Raw genomic sequence first — 15,086 nt, 5'->3', positions numbered from 1 at the left:
GGAAAAAAGAATTAGAATAAGGTTTCATACAGTTCCTAAATTCTATGCTTTTTCAATTATGCTGGAGGAAAAAATCAACAACTTATGTAAGATTCAAGAGGAAATAAAATATTATATAACTACATTAAAAAACACAATGAAAGGTTTCAACAGTAGACTAGAGGAAGTGGAGGACAGAATTAGTGAATTAGAAGACAGGACAGAAAAACACACCCAAAGAGGAAAGACTAAGGGAGCTTTGGGACAACATGAAATGAAGTAACATACGTATAACAGGGATGTCAGACTGACAAGAAGAGGATAAAAAAATCTATTTGAAGAAATGATGACAGAAAACTTCCCTGATTTGGGTGGGAAAAAAGTCACATAAGCACTGAGAGTCCCCAAAAAAATGAACCCAAAAAGACCCATACCAAGAGACGTAGTAATTACAATGGCAAACATTAATGACAAAGAAAGAATCTTAAGGGCTGTAAGAGAGAGAAAGAAAGTTATCTACAAGGGAAGTTATATTAGACTATCAAATGATTTCTCAACAGAAATACATGAGGCCAAAAGGGAATGGAGTATACAAAGTGATGCAAAGCAAGGGATTGAATCCAAGAATACTCTATCCATTAAGGCTATCATTCAAAATTGAAAGGGAGCCTGGCTGGTATGGCTTAATTGTTTAACATGTATCTACAAACCAGGAGGTCATAGCTTGACTCCTAGTCGGGGCACCTGCCCAGACTGTGGGCTCAATAACCAGTGTGGTGCATGTAGGAGGCAGCCTATCAATGATTCTTTCTCATCATTGATGCTTCTATCTCTCTCTTTCTCTCACTTCATCACTGAAATCAATCACAATATATATTTTTATATATTTTGCACACACACACACACACACACACACACACACACACAAAAAAAAAAAAAAAAAAAAAAAAAAAAAAGGCTAAGGGAGTTTATCACTACTAAGCCAGCAATGCAAGATATGCTAAAGGGACTGCTGAAAAAAAAGAAGAAATATAAAGGCAAGAGGAAACACGGTCACAAAGAATAAAAATGAGTACAAATAATTACCTATCAATAATAATATTAAATTTAAATGGATTAAATGGTCCAGTCAAAAGACATGGAGTAGATGGATGGATAAGAAAACATAACCCATACTTATGCTGTCTACAAGAGATCCACCTCAGAACAAGGGACTCACACAGACAGAGAGTGAAGGGATGGAAAAATATCTTTCAGGCAAATGGAATTGAAAAAAAAAGCTGGGGTAGCAATACTTGCATCTGACAAATTAGATCTCCAAGTGAAGGACATAACAAGAGATAAGGAAGGCCACTTCATAATACTAAAGGGATCGATACAAGGAGAGGATATATCTCTGGTAAATATATGCTCCCAATGCTGGGGCATCCAGGTACATAAAAAAAAAAAAAAAAAAAAAAAAAAAAAAAAACTTCTGAAAGATATCAAGGGAGAGATCAACAGCAATACAATCACAGTAGGTGGCTTTAATAGCCCATTGACATCACTGGATAATTCCTCCAGACAAAAAATCAGCAAAGAAACATCAATCCTAAATGGTTCACTTGATCAGATGGACTTAATTGACATCTTCAGAACATTTCACTCCAAAGTTACAAAATATACATTTCCCAAGTACAATTGGACATTTTCAAAGATATACCACATATTGGGACACAGGCAAAGTCTCTCCGAATTCAAGAAGATTGATAAAAATCAGGATAGTGGTTACTTTTTGGTAGCTGTTTGCTAGGAGAGAACAATTGAGTGAGAAGAATTTGAGTGTTGATAAAATTCTCTATTTTTATATCCGTATAGTTATAAGAGCCTTGACCTCACCTCAGGCTTCTCTGACTCCCCCACCCTTAGGCCACAGCTCACCAACTTCAGGGAGAGAGGATGTTTGAGAAACCAGTCTGTCTGGGTAGAAATGAGTGCAGGAGCATCTCTGTTCACTTCTGTTTCTTTGTAAATCCATTTCCGGTTTTATACACTCTTTCTAAGGGTGACCTGGTTTTTGACAGCAAAAAGAGACTCCTCTATAGTTTCACAGCAGACCTCATGGACTGATTCTGTTGCCTCGCCCTCAGAAACCAGCAGGTGCATATGTCGTGTTCATGTTAAAACATTTAAACCTGTAGAGAACTTTTATGAGTTTACTTGAGCCAAACTGACATCACCAAAGAGCTTTCTGCATTTGAATGAAGCCTTGGACTGAGATCCATTGGAATGAATCACCCTGACCTCCTCTCCTCTAGCTTGCTCCCTACCCTACCCCCTACTCTCTGAGCCCAGTCACTGCTCCCCACAGCAACACCCAGCTCCGGAGGATGCCAGTGCCCTTCAGTCTGTGGTGCTGCAGTCCCAGGGACAACAACACTCAGCAATGGTGGGTCCTCAAACATCCTCCTTCCATGAAGTTGGTGAGCTACAACCTAAGGGTAGGGGGAGTCAGAGAAACCCAAGGCGATAAGCAAGCATCCAGCCCTGACCCCAAAGGGCCTCTGGGAAGCACACGGCCTTCTACATGGAAGCTCAGCAAGCACGTCCCTCCTGGGAATCCCTTAGGCTTGCTGCTTAGGTTTTTTTTCCTCCTGTATCTGGAGGGAGGCTGAGGACCCACCATTGCTGGGTGTTGCTGTCCCTGGGACCACAGCACCATAGGCTGCAGGGTACTGGCTCCCAGATTGGACAGGGTGCATGTTGGGATGTGGGACCCATCCTCCTGCACAAATTTTGTGCACTTGACCTCTAGTCCTATCTGTAATAATAAAAGTGCAATATGCTAATTAGACCGGACAGCTGAATGACCTTCTGGACATCCTTCCAGACCTTCTGGATGAAGACACAGAGGTAGGAGCCAAGGCAGAGGCAGTTAGAGGTGATCAGGAAGGAAGGCAGAGTGGGTAAGGGCAAACAGGCAGCAGGAAAGCAGTTAGGGGAGATCAGGCAGGCAGGCAAGCAAGTGGTTAGGAGAGATCATGCAGGCAGAAGAGCAGTTGGGGTGATCAGGCCAGCAGGCAAGTGGTAAGGGGTGATTAAGCAGGCAGGCAGAGTGGTTAGGGGCAATTAGGCATGCAGGCAGGTGAGTGATTAGGAGCCAACTGTCCCAGATTTGGCCTAAACTGGCAATCAGACATTGCCTGAGGGCTTCCAGATTACAAAAGGGTGCAGGCCGGGCTGAGGGACACCCCCTGTGCACAAATTTTGGGCACTGGGCCTTTAGTCCTATATAATAAAAGCCCAGTGACCATAATGGCAGAACAGCCAGAACGACCATGTGACCAGTCACTATGAGGTCTACTGACTACCTCTCAGTCACTTTTCCTGGCTGGCAGACTCCAATCTGCAATGCTGAACAGGGACCCAGGATGAGTATGTGTGTGTGTGTGGGGGGGGGGGGTTTGCAAGTGGTGGCATCCACCCCACTGGTTTCCCCCCACACACAGGGTGAACGGTGGCTGAGGTGGGGCTGGCAAGTGAGCGGGAATGGCCAACCTCTCTGTCCCTTCCCCAGCTATCAGATTCCCATATCTGTATGGTGAATGGGGAACTGGAGTAGGTGGTGGCAGGGGGCAGGGATACCTGCTGGTAGCTGGGGAAGATGGCCCTGCTCACAAGCTAGGCCTAGGGACCATACCTGTGCATGATTTTGTGCACCAGGCATCTAGTTTTTCAATAAAACTAAAAATAAGACTTACTTTCTTAATTACTTTCAATTACATAATAGAGTCACCATGTAGTACATTATATTACTGGGAATTATTTATCTTACTAGGGGCATCTTGAAAGGAACTGTGGGCCGCAAGGCTGTGGCAGGCACAGGGGCAGGACTCGGTCCATCCTCTATGCCACCGCCCAGCTTCTCCCACCATAGCTCCAGGTCTCCTGTCTGCCAGCAGCCCCACTCCTGCCACCACCAGTCCTACTTGCTGATAGCACCAGCCCCATTGACATCCACTGAGAGCAAGGAGAAATTGGGGAGCACTGTGAAAGGGTGCAAGTGGCAGCTGCTGCCCCAATCACCACTCAGGAGCAGGGGTAGGTGAAGAAGCCCTGAAGAACAATTGGGGCAGGTAGCCACTGCTCACACCCATTCACAGCATTGAGTGATCAGGGCTGGTGCAAGCACCAGGAAGTACTGTGGTGTACAGGAGTAAAAAATTTTCAGTAACCACCAGGGGCTCACACCGATGACAGCTACTGCCCCTGCTCACCTGCACCACTATCCTGCCGCTGCCAATGCCTGCTATGTTCTGTGCTCTGCTGTCTTCTGCCAACACCTGCCATGTTCTTCATGTGCATCCTGGTGGTCGTCACACATCATAGAGACCACTTGTTCAGTTCTGTTCAATTGTTCAGTTGTCCTGCCATTCTGTGTATTTGCATATTAGTGTTGTGTATATATACTAGAGGCCTGGTGCATGAAATTCATGCACAGTGGGGGGTGTCCCACAGACCAGCCTGCACCCTCTCCAATCTGGGACCCATTGAGGAATGTCTGACTGCCTGTTTAGTTCTGATCCAGTGAGATGTCCGGTGGGATCAAGCTTAAACAGGCAGTCGAACATCCCTCTCACAATCCAGGACTGCTGGATCCCAACTGCTTGGCTGCCTGCCTGCCTTCCTGATTGTCCCTAACTCCTTCTGTCTGCCAGCCTGATCACCCCTAACCACTCCCGTGACAGCCTGATTGATGCCTAACTGCTCCCCTGCCAGCCTGTTTGCCCCTAACTGCCTTCCCCTTTAGGCCTGGTCCCATTCAACTGCTCTTCCCTTCAGGCCTGGGTCCCTCCCAACTTTCCTCCTCTGAAGGCCTGGTCTCTCCCCTAACTTTCCTCCCCTGCAGGCTTGATTGCCCCCAACTGCCCTCCCTTGAAGGCCTGGTCCCTCCCAACTGCCATCCCTTGCTTGCCATTGTGTGGTGGCCATCTTGTGTCCACATGGGGCAGCCAACTTTGACCACATGGGGGCAGCCATTTGTATGTTGGAGTGATGGTCAATCTGCATATTACTCTTTTATTAGATAGGATAGAGGCCTGGTGCATGGGTGGGGGCAGGCTGGTTTGCCCTGAAGGATGCCCCAGATTGACTTCCTCATTTTCTTGTTTCCATGCTTCATCTATGTGCTTTAATTCCTCACTTATAAAACCTGGCTCTTGTGAAAGTTTTTCATATGCAAATAATTGATCAAATGGATGTTAGTGGTGGGGGCCCATGGTAGAAATGTTACCACTTTGCTGATATTATCCACTGTATTCTCCTGATTCTTCTGAGGAGAGATGTTAAGTGAATTGAGCTATTTCTAACTAATTGGGTCAATAAATGAATTTTCAGATTTTTTTGTTTAATTTATTTATTTCTGTTCCATTTGTATTGGTCTGCCAACAGCTACATTATAGTAAATTTTAACATCTGACAAAGGAAAGTACCTCTCCCTATTTTTCTTTTCCAAGATTATGCCTTCACTGTGAGTTTTTAAATACCTTTACTGATATCCCAAATTTAATCCCCAGTCATAATAGTATTACTATAGAAATCACATTGAATCTTGATACTGATTTAAGAATGATACGTATGTTACATTAAATTACCCTTCCAGAAAAATGATAGATTTTATTTTTTTCTAATTTATATTGCCCTTGTAATTTTTAAGTTAATCCTAGATGTTTTAAAGATTTATTACAAATGGTAACTTAATTGTTATGATTACATTTCTCATTATTGCAAAGAAAATCTATTTTGTACATTTAAACATTAAACTGTCCTACTAACTTCTCATGTTTTCTAGAAAAGGTTCATTTTTTGTCTAGCACAAGATCAACTTATAGGTAATTGAGGTACTATAAGTATTTTGTCAATTTCTCCCTATAATTCTATCAGCTTTTTGCTTTATATATTTTGATGGCTATTTTGATTTGTTTAAAATGTTACATATTCCTGGTGAAAGAAAACTGTTATTATTATGTGGATACAATTGCTATTTTTAGAATTTCCTAAAATAATTCACTGTATCATATCATTATAACAATCTCACCTTTCTGTTGTTCAGTATTTGTCCACAACATCTTTTTTCATCCTTTTCTTATTTTATTCTTTCTGAAAACTTATGCTTTAAGTGTTTCTTTGGCACATATATAATAAAAGCCTTATATGAAAATTGACAATAACTCCAACACACAATATGGCTGTCCCCATGAAGTCAAAGATGGCCACATTCATGTGGACACAAGATGGCTGCCACAGATGTCTAGCAGAGGAGGGCAGTTGGGGACAACCAGGCCTTCAGGGGAGGACAATTCTGGGTGATCTAGCCAGCAGGGGAGGGCAGTTGGGTGGAACAAGGCCTGCAAAGGAGGGCAGCTGGGAGGGACCAGACCTGCAAGGGAGGGTAGTTGGGTACAATCAGGCCTGCAGGGAGGGGCAGTTGGGGGGGGGGGACAAGACATGCAGGCAAGGGCAGTTGGGGAGAGGGACCAGACCTGAAGGGGAGGGCAGTTGTGGGGGATCAGTCTTGCAGGGGAGGGCAGTTGGGGGTGACCAGGCCTATAGGAATGGGCAGTTGGGAGGGACTAGGCCTGCAAGGGAAGAAAGTTAGGGGAGACAAAGCCTACAGGGGGAGCAGTTAAGGGAGACAAGACCTGAAGGGGAGGACAGTTAGGGGTGACCAAGCCAGTAGGGGTGGGCAATTGGTGGCAACTAGGCCTGCAGGGAAGTTCAATTGGGAGGGACCAGGCCTGCAGAGGAGGGCAGTTGAGGGAAACCTGGCCTGCAGGGGAGGGCAGTTAGGGGGACCAGGCTGGCAGGAGAGAACAATTATGGGTGACTAGAACTGCAGGAGAGAGCAGTTGGGGGGGGGGGGCAGACCTGCAGGGGAGGGCATTTGGGGGTGACCAGGTCAGTATGGGAGGGTGGTTAGGGATGACCAAGCCAGCAGGGGAGGGAAGTTGTGGGTGATCAGGCTGGCAGGGGAGGGCAATTAGGGTCAATTGGGCTGGCAGGGGAGTTAGGTTTTGATCAAGCTGGCAGGGAATTGGTTAGGGGGTGATCATACTGGCAAACATAAGCAGTTGGGAGCCATCAGTCCTGGATTGTGAGAGGACATTCAGACATCCCTCAATTGGGTCTTAACAGGCAGTGGGACATCCCTTGAGGGGTCCCAGATTGGAGAGGGTGCAGGCTGGGCTGAGGGACACCCCCCCACACATCCTATGTATGAATTTTGTGCACCAGGCCTCTAGTAACATATATTATTGTCAGTTTGGATAAAGCAAAATTTTTATTCTAATAATTTATCATTTAACTTATGATAGTTGTCAAATTAGAAATGTGTTTGTTTCCCCAATTTTAGTTTTTAATTTATATCAGTAGTTATCCTACTTTTTAGTTCTATTCATTCTTTATATCCTTCCTTGCCTATTTCTGATTGTCTTGCTTTTCTTTTTGTTTTTTATTCACTTTGCTCTTCATTAAATTTTTACACTTATGGACACAATTTTACTTTCTTTAATGATTGCCCTTGAAATTTTTATTTAATTTTAAAATGTCCAAATTTATATAGCTTTTAAATATTCTAAACACAGAACAGTATTTGGTTACTATGACTTAAAAATGTTTTAATTCTAATGACTTCTTCCAAACTATTATTATTGTTTAGAGTTTTTATAACTTTCTTTTTTTTTTTTAACCCAACTAATTATACATTATTATGAGTTTTCTCATCCTCATCTTCCTCCTCATCATTATCTTTGCTAACAATATTTGGATGAATTTATACACATATGCCATTTTGTTCATTATATATCCCTTTTCAAATATCATTCTTCTGAGCTAGTTCTCCCTTATTTTCAGATGTACTTTATTTAATCAAGTCTCTTTGTGGATTTTTCTCAATATTATTGTTTATCTGCAATTGTATTTAGTAGAACCTGATACTTGGAAGAGACTGTTTCTGAGCATACAATTCTAATTTAAAAGTTACTTTGTTTCAACTCTTTTGAAGCAATTATTTTACTATTTATTTATTTATTTATTTATTTTTGTCAATAGTTGGTGATGAGAAGTTACTGTCAGTATTATTATCTTCCTTTGTTTTCCTTTATCCTTTTTTGCTGTAAAATTTTATCTTTTATTGTTGAATCTTTAATTCCACTTATAGATTTTAAAATTTCACTTGGAATAAACCATTCTTGTGAGATTTATATATTTAGATTTTTCATCCGCTATAAAAAATCATAATCATTGTCTTTTCTAGTATTGCTGCTCTTTGGTATTCTATAATTTCCCCTTAAGAAACTTTATGAGATATGTTAGACCTTCTAATTCAATGATCCGTATTCACCAATGTTTTATTTTTATTTATTTATTTATTTTTGTGTGTGTGTACCACTCCTGGAGGTACTGCAATACCAGATTGATGGGCAGAATGGACAGAACAAGCTCCTATTCCATCTCCCTATTCCAAAAATACATCTTATATAATAAAAGCCTCATATGCTAAGTGTCTGGTCGACTGGTTGGCTGTTCTACCAATTGAAGCATAATATGATAATGATATGCTGAGGTTACTGAACTATGATGTGCCCTGACCACCAGGGGTCAGAGGTTCAGACCAGTAGATTAGCTTGCTGCTTGGGTCCAGCTGATCAGGTGGGTCAGACACGCCCTGGAGCCCTCTTTGGGTCCCTCTCTGGCTGGACAACCTCCCACATCCCTCCCCAGCCCAATCATGCACCGGTGGGGTCCCTCAGCCTGGCCTGTGCCATCTTGCAATCTAGGACCCCTCTGGGGATGTCGGAGAGCTGGTTTCGGCCCTATCCCACAAGCCAGTCCAAGGGTCCCTACTGGTTTACAAATTTGTGCACCATACCTCTAGTTTAATATAATGTCCTCAGATAGAGGATGTATCAGATATTACACTGATAAGAACAGATACTACACTTGATCTTAGCCAAAAGGCCAAGAAGCAATTCAATGTAGTTTTTATTTATTTATTTATTTATTTATTTATTTATTTATTTATTTTTTATGTGTACCATCCCTTTATCACTCTGTGAATGAATCTGGATAATTTCTATAGGTATATCTTTTTTTAAATTAAATAATTTTATTGACTTTTAGAGAGAGGAAGGGAGAGGGAGAGGGGAATCAATGTGAGATTGGAACATTCATCAGATGCCTCCTATTCACCCCTTTCTAGGGACCAAGTCCAAAAACTGGGCATGTGCCCTGATTCAGAATGGAACTGGTAACTCCTGGGTGCACAGAATGATGCCCAACCAACTGAGCCATACCGGCCAGAATGGTATATATTTTAATTTACTAACTTTATCTTTAGCTGTGTTGTGTATTCTGTTTATCAATTTACTTTTATTTTATTCTAATAATTACATTCCCAACTTATAAGTTCTAAAATATGCCAGTTTATTCCAATTAGTTTTTTGCTTGCTTATCTTTCCAATTGAATTCGTTTGTTTCTATGAAACAATTCTTTTTTTGAAATATGTTTTATTGATTTTTTTACAGAGAGAAGGGAGAGAGATAGTTAGAAACATCGATGAGAGAGAAACATTGATCAACTGCTTTCTGCAAACCCCCAACTGGGGATGTGCCCGAAACCAAGGTACATGCCCTTGACCGGAATAGAACCTGGAACCTTTCAGTCCACAGGCTGACACTCTATCCACTGAGCCAAACTGGTTTTGGCTATGAAGCAATTCTATAATGCATATATGAAAATGCCAATCTCTGCACAATTTGGTATCCAAAGCTGTTGCTTTTTGTTTCTGCTGACTATCACTTATAGTAGCTTTTTTCCCCTCAAGTATCTTGATTTTTTGAATTGTGGTATTATTATTGAATTTTAACCTGTGGATCGACTGCAAACAAAAGTTGGTAAAATTTTCCTTAAGATATATATATTTTTCTTCTTCTGCCAGTACTTGGGGTTGGAGGGATGCCAGACTTATATGACTGCTAAAACATTCTCCGCAGTGTCCTGGTTTAGCAATATAATTTTGAGAAATTTTTATTATAACAAATGTGAAAGGTGAATTTAAGTCATTTTATCACTATAAACTGTTATGTTTTTGGAATAACATGAAATTTACATATGATTCTACTACTGAGGAAGAGGGTTATTTATTATTTTTCTTTTAAAAACACTGTAATGAAATAAACCTGTCAGAGAAAGGCAAGTGTCACATGATCTGACTCATATATGGAGTCTAATGAAGAAAAATAAATTTGAAAAAAATAGATCCAGAGACATAGAAGCATGGAACAGATTGCAGAATCTTAGAGGGAAGGTGTGTGTGTGTGGGGGGGGGGGTGCGGGGGGAAGAAGGGAAGTAGAAAACTAAAGAACTTATATACATATATGCACAGCTCATGGACACAGACAATAAGGTTGTAGAGGCTTGGGGTGGGAGGTGGAGATGGGGTATAGGGTCAATGGAAGAAAGAAGGGGACATATTTAATACTTGCAACAATATCTATATTTCAAAAATATATAAATAAATAAAAACAGTGCTTATAATGAATATCATTTTATTTATAAATATATGTGACATATTGAAATGTATATGTTGGATTTTATGGTATGCTGTTTTCACTGTAGAAGATACTACTAAATTATGAACCAACAAGAGGCTCAGTGCACAAAATTCGTGCCTGGGGAGTGTATGTCCCTCTGCCCAGCCTGCACCCTCTTCAATCTGGGATGCCTTGAGCGATGTCCAACTGCCTGTTTAAGCCCTATCCTGGGAAGTTGGACATCCCTCTCACAATCCAGGACTGTTGGTTCCCAACTGCTAGCTTGCCTGCCTTCCTGATTGCTCCTAACTGCTTCTGCCTGTCAGCCTGATCACCCCCTAACCATTCCCCTGATAGTCTGATTGGTGACTTACCGTTCCCCTGACAGCCTGATTGCCCCTAACTACTTTTCCCTGCAGGCCTGGTCACCCCTAATTGCCCTCCTCTGCAGGCCTGATCCCCCAAAACTGCCCTAAACTGCAGGCCTGCTCCCCTTCAATTGCTCTCCCCTGAAGGCCTGGGTCCCCTCCAACTGCTCTTCCCTCAGGGCCCAGTCACCCCCAATTTCCCTCCTCTGCCATCCTGGTCACCCCTAACTGCCCTCCCCTGATGTCTTGATTGCCCCCAACTGCCTTCCCTGCAGGCCTGGTCCCTCCCAACTGCCCTCTCCTGCTGGCCATCTTATGATGACCACCTGTGTTGACATGGGGGCAGCCATCTTTGACCATATGGGGGCAGTCATCTTGTGTGCTGGAGTGACAGTCAATTTGCATATTACTCTCTTATTAGATAGGATAGAGGCCTGATGCATGGGACTGGCTGGTTTTCCCTGAATGGTGTCCCAGATCAGGGTGTGGGTTCCCTTGGGACTTGGGGCAGCCTGAGTGAGGGGCCTGTGATAGTTTGCAGGCTGGCCATGCCCCCCAGTGAACCAAGAGGAGGCCCTGGTATATGGGGTTTATTTATCTTCTGTAATTGAAACTTTGTAGCCTTGATCAGAGGCCAAGGAAGGCCAGAGCAGGAAGAAGTTTGGCTTCTTCCATCACCAGGGGCAACTCAAACCTCCTATTCTCTTTAGCTCTGTGGCTGCCACCATTTTTGTTGGGATTTATTTATCTTCTATAATTGAAACTTTGTAACCTTGAGCAGAGGCCAGAGTCGGCCAGAGTGGGCAGGAAGCTTGGCTTTCTCCATTGCTGGGAAAACCCGCTCACTCTGTGGCTGCAGCCATCTTGGTTTGCTGAATTTGCATACTTGCTCCTGATTGGCTGGTGAGCATGGCTTGTGGATGTAGCCCAGGTACAGTCAATTTGCATCTTACTCTTTTATTAGTATAGATATGGTTCCACCAATTTGAATGTAGGATTTCTCATCAGTGAATTGGCTTTTCAGTTGGTTTTCTCATTTTTCTTACTTGTTTGAATCTTAACCTTTGTTGATAGCATATAGATAACAAATTAGGCTTTTCCATTTGTGGTTTACCTTTTAACTTTATTATGATGTATATTACCATACCATATTTTAAAATTTAATGAAATCTAACTTACCAATATTTACCTTCAGAGACTGTATTTTTTGGTCTTGATTAGTAAACTTTTCTCTATTTCATGGTCAAACAGGTATTCACTTATATTCTTCCATATTTTTTTTCTAGTGATTTAATGGTTCTTAATTTTACATTATATTTTCATCTAAAATTTAATTTGGTGGTAGTATAAGTTTAAAATATTATGTTACTTTTCAAATATATGATATCTAATTTTTGTATCACTAACTAAATGGTCATTAGTTCCATTGTCATTTGTGTCATTGTAAGAAACATTCAAGCCTGTAGAGAATTTCTATGAGTTTATTTGAGCCAAACTGATAATTGCTGGTAAGTAAAATCTGCACTGATTGAGAAAATGTTCCAGAGAATAGCAGATTTGTGATCTCTGCAGTGCGGTGCCTGTGCTTTGAAGGGTCCAGGAAAGAAAAATTACTTTGACATTCCAGATATGCAAAAGACAAACAGACTCAGTTAAGGTAAAGATTAACCTTTGTCAGGGAAAAATACTGCCCAGGGGTATGACTGCCTACCATGAACTGCTTTTAGTTAGTTTTAATTTCAGACCATCCTATATGGTTATTTTCTGTCCCTCAGTTTGTAAGGTTCACTGTGAAGGCTTCACTTGAGCTTGTCAGGTGAAATATGTTGCCCATTTTAATCTACATATGTAAAGCTAAATCTTTGACATAGATTCCCATATATAAATGAGATTTTTTTTCCTAGGCTCTTTACACGATTCATCTATTTATCTCTCCCTGCACCATTTTTACACTAACAAAACTTCTAAGTTGTTACAATATTACCTTTTGGAAAGTTTAATTATTGAGCACTATATACATTTATTCTGCTTTTATTTTTCAACTATCCACATGGTTTGTTCAACTTTTACTTTGCGAAATCAGTTTTAAAAAGTCTTATGTATCATGTGGTAAATATTTCTTCTTAGGATTAATTTAGGTTTTACAATAATTTCAGAATTTTCTTTTGATGGTTTTGCACAACTTTTGTTATTGTTTTATATTTTATTTTTTTATTGTCCTTATCAATAGCATATTTAAAAATTTCACATGTTCTAATTATTAGTTATCAGTTCTTATTTGTTATATATAATTTTATTATTTTTATTATAGGTTTTTCCTTCTTTAACTACTAATGAAGTATTTTATTGTGCCTTCCCCTCTGATTTGAAGTTATACATTTTAATCCTATTGTCTTAGTGATCACTCTAAAGAATTTAACACATACATGATACACAAAGACTAAAGTTAATCAATTTTTTATCATTCTGAAGAAAGATCCCATTCAATCATGTAATCTTCACTAACTCAACTTCCATGTTACTTGCTATTATTTTTTAGTAATTCAGTTACATATAGTTTTGATAGCCCTCAAATTGGCCCTTATCAATATTTTTGTTTACTAAAGTTACAACTTGTTCAGATCTACCTAAATATTTGTCAAATTTTTGGAAGCTAATTCTCTATCTCACTCTTCTCTTTGGAGTTGCTTGCTTCTTTTTAAAATATATGTTTTAGTAGTTCTTTGAGAAAAGGATGTGAAATGTGTAAATTGTATTTATTTTATGTCACAAAATATCCTTATCCTTGCATTTTTATTTTTTATTATTTATTGTCTAAAATTTTACATATGTCTCATTTTCTCCCAATTGACCTCCCCACCGTGCAACCATTCACACCCCAAGCAAGTACCCACTGCCCTAGTGTCTGTGTCCACTGCTTATGCTAATATGCATGCACACAAATCTTTTGGTTGCTAACTCCCTCTTCCCTACCATTTGTCTCTGGATCTATTCTTATTCATCAAATTATGTTGATCATTATATCCCAAATATGAGTGAGATCATGTGATATTTGCCTTTCTCCGACTGGCTTATTTTGCTTAGCAAAATGCTCTCCAGTTCCATCCATACTATTGCAAATTTTCAAAGATCCTTCCTTGTTTATAGCAGCATATCATTCCATTGTGTATATATACCACAGTTTTTTAATCTACTCATCTGCTGATGGGCACTTGGGCTGTTTTCAGATCTTAGCTATTATAAATTGTGTTGCTATGATCATAGGGGTGCATATATCCTTTCTGATTGGTGTTTCTGGTTTCTTGGGCTATAGTCCTAGAATTGTGATCAGTGGGTCAAATGGGAGTTTCATTTTTAAATTTATGATGAAATTCCATACTGTCTTCCACAGTGGTTACAACAGTCTGCATTCCCACCAGCAGTGCACGAGGGTTCCTTTTTCTCCACATCCTCAACAGCACTTGTCATTTGATGATTTGTTGATGATAGCCATTCTGACAGGTGTGAGACGGTAATTCATTGTTGTTTTGGTTTGCATCTCTCAGATGATTAGTGACTTTGAGCATGTTTTCATATGTTTCTTAGCCCTCTGTAGTTCTTGTTCCATAAAGCATATATTTAGATCCTTTGACCATTTTTTTATTGGATCATTTATCTTCCTTTTGTTAAGGTGTATGAGTTCTCTGAAAATTATGGAGATTAAACCCTTATTGGGAATATAATTGGCAAATATATTCTCCTATTGAGTGTGCTTTCTTATTTTGTTGATGGTTTCTTTTGGTGTGCAGAAGCTTTTTATTTTGATGTAGTCCCATTTGTTTATTTTTCTTTAGTCTCCATTGCCTTAGGAGCTGTGTCTGTAAAGATATTGCTAGGACATATGTCTGCTATTTTACTGCCTATGGATTCTCATAAGATTTTTATAGTGTCTCATCTTACATTTAAGTCCTTTAGCCATTTTGAATTTATTTTTGTGTATGTGTAAGTTAGTGATCTAGTTTCATTTCTTTTGCATGTATCTATCCAATTTTCCTAACACAGTTTATTGAAGACACTGTCTTGACTCCATTGTATGTTCATACCTCCTTTGTCAAATATTAATTGAGCATAGTGGTTTGGGTCCATTACTGGGTTCTCTGTTCTGTTCCACTTGTCTATATGTCTAT

The 15,086-nt window shown here is 40.3% G+C and overlaps 1 pseudogene; it reads right to left on the bottom strand.

Moving 5' to 3' along the window:
- Positions 1-8,871: 8,871 nt before the first annotated feature.
- On the bottom strand, positions 8,872-8,988 carry LOC118720289 (annotated as a pseudogene).
- Positions 8,989-15,086: the final 6,098 nt, after the last annotated feature.

Source organism: Pipistrellus kuhlii, unplaced genomic scaffold, assembly GCF_014108245.1.
Source record: "Pipistrellus kuhlii isolate mPipKuh1 unplaced genomic scaffold, mPipKuh1.p scaffold_m20_p_16, whole genome shotgun sequence".
NCBI classification, from domain to species: domain Eukaryota; kingdom Metazoa; phylum Chordata; class Mammalia; order Chiroptera; family Vespertilionidae; genus Pipistrellus; species Pipistrellus kuhlii.
This window is presented reverse-complemented; position numbering and strand designations above follow the sequence as displayed.